The sequence below is a fragment of the Sipha flava genome, unplaced genomic scaffold (genome assembly GCF_003268045.1).
Source record: "Sipha flava isolate LNK unplaced genomic scaffold, YSA_version1 319_pilon_pilon, whole genome shotgun sequence".
NCBI lineage: Eukaryota > Metazoa > Arthropoda > Insecta > Hemiptera > Aphididae > Sipha > Sipha flava.
Window position 1 is genome coordinate 244,656 of NW_020273001.1, and position 6,776 is coordinate 251,431.

The 6,776-nt window shown below is 20.4% G+C and overlaps 1 protein-coding gene across 1 annotated transcript in view; it reads right to left on the reverse strand.

Moving 5' to 3' along the window:
* Positions 1 to 3,602, reverse strand: part of LOC112686624 (G-protein coupled receptor GRL101-like) — an 87,029-nt gene extending 83,427 nt beyond the window's left edge. The window contains exon 1 of the mRNA XM_025558998.1: positions 3,520 to 3,602. The gene's annotated coding sequence lies outside the window, so the exon portion shown is untranslated. The remainder of the gene's footprint in view (positions 1 to 3,519) is intronic.
* Positions 3,603 to 6,776: the final 3,174 nt, after the last annotated feature.

Consider the following 6,776-nt stretch of genomic DNA (forward strand, 5'->3'; position numbering starts at 1 on the left):
TTCAAAGAACAAACCATATAAGCTCCTTAAAAGTTAAAGTTCTGCAAGAACAAAATACAATTTTATCTTTTTTCAGCGGTACGGTCATATTAAGGTGACTAATCAAATGAATCACATTTTATGACATCTCTTAATTTTAATATTAGTGAAGCTCTATTTTTTAAAAATATATTTTTTTTCACTGCTAACAATCGTAAACATGTTAATATTGTCTAAAAGTGTTTAATAAACTTTTAAATAAATTTAAATAATAACACTAGGTATCCTTTCTTTAAATTAACGTTTGTGTATATATTATGTTATTACCTTGTCTTCTATAATCGTTGTCGTTTGTTTTCAATACTATAAAAAAATGTCTAAGCAAAGAATACATTTACTGTAAATTACAAAATACAAGTATTAAATGAGTAATTTGTAGAGTACTTTTTTATAAATAAGTACAAATTGTACCTATTCGTTTTTTATAAATTCCAAATCAAAATATGAAAATATAATTCAACTAATTGACATAATAAATACTAACATTATATTGAAAAATAAAACCATAAAAAGTCCGTTAATATAGTTATATGATATATAGCTTCGACAAAGTCAAAAAATAAAGATAGAATGACGCGAAATGTAGAAATAGTTAAATTATTTAAAGCGATCTGTACAGAAAGTGGATAGAGAATTTGCGTTTTTTGTCATGTTATTGTTTTTAACAACAAACATTAGGCGTAGTCTGTCTATAAAGGTTTTTTGTCGCATAAAACGAATATAAATAAGCATGTTACTACCATACCAATAATTATTCATAATTGTTCCATATAAAATATATTAGGATTTTAAACTTCAAACAATTGTATATTCATTAAACTAATTTTCATAAACTTATTTATAACAAATTACTTATTACATTGTGTCTCATATACTATGCGTATTTCCATACATCTAATAGTAAAAAAGGTACAACAAATTTGAATGAATGTTATTCTACACTTTCGCAGTGATACATTTTAAATCTAGTGCAAGTTATAAAATAGTAGAAAAATTATTAAAATTAAGTATTATAATTAATTTAATACTATTTGCTATATTTATAATTAATCTAAAGTGAGCTATTTATTTAATCAATATATTTTTCCTTTTCTATTTTCAAATAATAAAGAAATACATTTTATAAATATATTTATTTTGAAAAATTTTTAATCAGCTTAGTAACATAATTTTATAAATATTTTATTTTTATGAGACAGTAAAGTTTAAAAGTTCAAAAGCTCATTTAAAAACAACTGAAATAGTTAAAAATGGTGTGATAATTAATTAAGTATTACAGATCAAAATTAAAATACTTTATATTAAATATCTTCTAATGTGTTATAAATGTTATACAATTATAAAAAGCAATAAAAAACATAATATAGCTTTTTTATGAACATTGATATTTTTGTTATATTCTTCACAGTTGTATTGTTTTTTAAACCACGAACTTTCAAAAAAAAAAGAGTTCTCTATAATCTTGAAGCTTTGTATTAAAATTGTATAAGAATTAACCCTTTAAAAAATAAAATGTATTTATTAAATATTCAACTTATATGCGAAAAAATTACAAAAAAAAAAAAAATTAGATATTTCCTGAAATATTTATAAAATGAAAATTGATTATCCAAGAAAATTTAAATGTGAACAATATATTTATATTAAAATATTTAAGATAAGGATTTTAAATATGTATTTTATTGCACATTTTACTGATACATTTTCACGTACATTTGGGTTAAAAAAGACAAAATACATGACATTATTAATTTTATTACATATTATTGTAGCTATCAAATCCATAAAATGTTCAATTTATATATTATTTCATTCCTACTTTACTAATTTCAACATAAATATTATTCTATTTTATTAAACATAACAATTTAAATATTTTTATTATGACATTTTATATTGAAATTAATTTTTCTAGATCTTATGGAATGTTAAAGGTTTATTAACTATAGTAATATTTTTTTTTATGTGAAAGCTTTTCAAACAATAAAAATGTAACTATAGTTAAACCCAAATTATTTTAATGAATTTAGATCTATAAACATTTCAAAGTATTTCAAGTATTTCAAGTATTTTCAAGTATACAAAAAAAGATTGCAACATCAAATTGATTAAGCAAATGGGGTTTTAATTTTGATTGTTTCTATGTATAAATAATTGTAGTTTAAGACATTTTCATACAAAATTATTTTTTTTGTGTTATAACTTATCTACGCAAAATATTTTGATGAATAAAATTATTTATAAACACTTAATATTTTATATTTATATGCTATGCATAAAATTTAGTACGCAGTGTTTATATTAAATTTAATATAATAAAAAAATGTCACTACTTTCAAATGTTGATGTATCACTTATGTGGCCCACGCAAAATGGTATATCTCATCAAAAGTATTTCTCAAATAAATATTTTCTTTATAAAACTCAAATTTTATAAAGTATTTTGATATTTAATTTAATAAAATATTTAATAGTGTTTTACGTAATGTTTTAAACAGTTATTACATTTTTACCAAATTATCTAAAAAACAATACATTTTTAAAGAAGTATTAAAATTATTAAATATCTATTAATTTATTTGAACAAAGCAGACAAGGTATTAATTTGAGATATCAATATTAATTGGATAGTAAATAGGTTAAATTTTAAGATTGATTATTAGTTAATTTTTCTATTATTAACTATTCAATAAATAAAATTGTATTTCCTAAAACCAAAATATTGAATAAATAAACTGAAACTAATATTAAAATTTAAAAATAATATAAACATTTTATCGCATGATAATGTAATATAATGTAATATATTATTAAATATAAATATTTATATATGTAATATATTTTATACTGTATCGCATCGAAAAAAATACAGTTTACTACATCATTTAAGCACAACTATGTTAAACAATATATAAAACTATATTAATATTTTAAAAGCTATGAGTAAAATATATTATATATTAAACTAAATTGCTTAAATTATTTTAAAATAACAATGTATTGAAAAATAAGATTTCAAACAAAACTATTTTTAAAGTTAAATCATATATTTATTTTTTTGATTTATTAAATTATAACATAACAAACTTGTAAATATCTTTTACTTTTTCAATAATTTGTGAAAAATTCATAAATGAAGAATGAAAAACTATTTGTTTTCTTTAAGTTTAAATAAAAATTCTCAATGAAAACTAAATCAATAAAAATATAGTATAAACGATTAATTTTAATGAACTTAAATACATTAAATATACTGTTGCATATAAATAAATACATACATTATTTAATATTTATAAGTTTTAAATTAAAATAGTAAAATTAACCTTATAGTGTAGAATTATTTATTTATATTCATTATAATAATTTAAATTCATATTCAACAAAAATTAATTTATAAATTCATAATAAAAATATATTTTGAATATAATATTTAATAAATATGATTTAACTTTGAAATAAAATGATTAAAGTTGGACTTACCTCATCAGATGATCCAAGTGAAGTACGCACGTTATTCCCTAGACAAAATGAAATGTTATTTACTGAGCGCCCGTTGCACAGCAACAACGGTCAGACCCAAAACGCTGAGCACTAGAGATGCTGAGACACTAGAGATCTTCAGCGTCGGCGCCAAACACAATAATTTCCTAAAACTACTATACAACCTATTTATACCTATAAGTGTGAGAATTAGTATATTTTAACAAATCAATTAGAGCGTACCAATTTTCTTTTACAATGCATTTTATTATTTTATATAATTTTTTTAATAAAATACTTATACATACTTATTTACTATTTAAATTACTAAAATATAAAATTATAATTCCCACTAAAAGTTATTAAATAAATTGTAAAAATATACGAGTATATACTAATAAATTCCTATAATCCTTAATGAACTATAAAAACACATTTCAGGTTTATAATATTCTCAGAAACTCTAAAAATATAACAAATTTAAAGTGTTATTTATATTTAATGTATTAAAAAATTTGAAATTACATCAAATCATTTTCTAGATAGATGTGACTCTTGAGTTCTAAATTGATTGAATTCTGTATTATTTAATTGGAAATGTATAAAACAATATATAATTCAAATATCAATTTACCTGTATATTTTACAATTAATATTTTAATTTTATATAAACCATACACTATTTTATTAATTTTTTTTTACGTTAAAGTACATTCTATATTTTTATTAATGTACCTAATAATTAATTGAAATTCTTACATTTTTTTTTATGGGTATATATATTTTTTTTTATTACACTTATTATATATATATATATATATATATATATTATATTATATATTAATGAAAACTAGTAATAACGTAAACGAAAATGAATATACAAGTAGTTCAATATTAATGTATGTATTTTCATAGGTACATTTGTTTTGTAAGGTTAAGATTTAAACGAAACCAATATTATAATATTTTTAAATTATTTATTTTTTTATTTTTTTTTTTTTTTTTTTTGGAAAAATTTAAATAATGGATTTTTAAGGTAATATTTGTACACAACAGTTAATAATCTTAAAAACTTATACTAAAAAAATATTTATACTAAAAATTTTAAAATTTAAAATGCTTTTTGATATTAGTGTATTAAGATAAAATTAATAAGTAATACGTACATTTAAGAAATTAATTATAATTTTAAATTAAAGTATTATTCATTTTTCATTTATAATTCTGCCCGTATAAGACTTATGCTTAATAATTTCAATATAAAGTTTTTTACATTTTATACATTTAAAATAATTTAGTTCTTTCAATACAGATTCGTTTTATTTTACAATTAATTTTTAAATTTCGTATTTTATTATTGTTTTATTTAGCATGAATTTTGAACTATTCTGTTAATGTATCAATGAATAATTTGTTTAAAAAAAAAAAAGCTATATTTCTATACTAAAAAACAAAATATGGAATAAACCTGTAGATATATTAAATAGAATATTGAATTTGAATATATATGAAATAATTAACTACATAGACATTTAAATTTCACTTTAATATAATGCATATTTATAAAAAAATTATATAAATATTATAATAAATATTCAAAAATGAAAAAAGCTCTTATTTTATAATTATTAATGTTGGTAATAATTTTGGATCGTATAAAAGAGTACTAGAACAATATAATACGCTATACCAATAGTGACGAACTACCAGAGATAATTTATTAACCCTCTAAAATATTAAATCATAATTGTAAAAAAATTGAATTCAGATTTATTAAAACTTTGACGTAAAATATTATTTATATTAATATTTCTTATCACCAGGGCTCGGGAGTTAAAGCATTTGCTTATTTTTATGGATTAACTTAAAATGTAGCAGAGTGTTATAGAAGTGTATGTCAAGTTATAACACGTACAATTATGAAATTTGAATGTGCCTTTTTTTGTTTTTTTCAGCGATTTTTCAAAAAAAAAGCTTATTTCCAGCTTTTCTGATTATTTTTGCTTATTTGACCAGTTTTTTTTACATTTTTATAGTTTTCTCCTGTAAAGTCGTTTTTGATAGAATTAAAATTTAAAAATAAATCTCATCTTATCTACGTTGTCACGTAGTTCATCGCCGTCCAAGGCATCGGTGTATGGTTAACAAAGATATTCCAACGTTGAAAATAGAACATCAAAAACAAAGATAACAGTTTACATTTTATTTTTCAGAAAAATACCTTAGAAAACCCATAAAATCCTTAAAGTCTTGAAAGTGTAGATTTACTTTGATTATGTTTGATTTTTTAGTTAGAATTTTATAGTTTTTTTTTTTTTTTAATAAATATTTTTGCTTAATTTCAATTCTTTAAATGCTTATTTTAGTGTTTATAATGATGTTTTTAAGCGCTTTTTTAAGTGTTTATACTTATGATTTTAAGTGCTATAAGTCCCGAGCCTTGCTTATCACCAAGACATGGCCATGTGTCGCAGCCTTATCGTATATCGTTTTATATATTAACTTATATTTATGAACAAGTATTTTCAACTATGAAAATCAATAAAAATAAAACTAGGTCTCGCATAACAAATAATCATCTCCATGCCATTCTTCGAGTAAATTCAAACAAATTAGAACCTAATATTAATGTTCTCTGAGAACAAAAAAAAAGCTATATATTTATTCTCATTTTTAACAATCAATAAATGATTAAATTTATCACTGTATCTTTAACATTTGTCTACAATAAGATATAATATTCTAATAATTTAAAAAAAATTCCTAGTTATTGGTCCGCCAAGAACTTTTATTTTATGATCCTGGGTAAAAATAAGGTTGGTCACCATTTCATCATACTATACTATCTATACCACAAGTTAAATTTTTCATTTGTTAGTCCATATATTATAACTACATGGCTAATAGCTATTGATGTGGTCAAATATACTATCAATAAGGTAACAAGGTAAAAATATCCAACAGTAACAACAAAGATGATAAGTCAACATTGAACTGTAAAAACTAGTATGATATTATAGCCAAACCAATAGCAATTTTTAAAATATAGTAGGTAACAATATCTTAAACGTCAACTCCATGTCCATTACCTAAACTTTATTTTTCTAATTTTTAAACTATTGCAGTGATCGACAACAATGGCCTGACAATTTATATTAGATTTTTGGTTCACCCTAACAAGCCAGTTTGTAATAAAAATTTTATAATAGCTATAAAACTTTAAAGTCGGAATACCCACAATTTACGTCTCCGTTCTT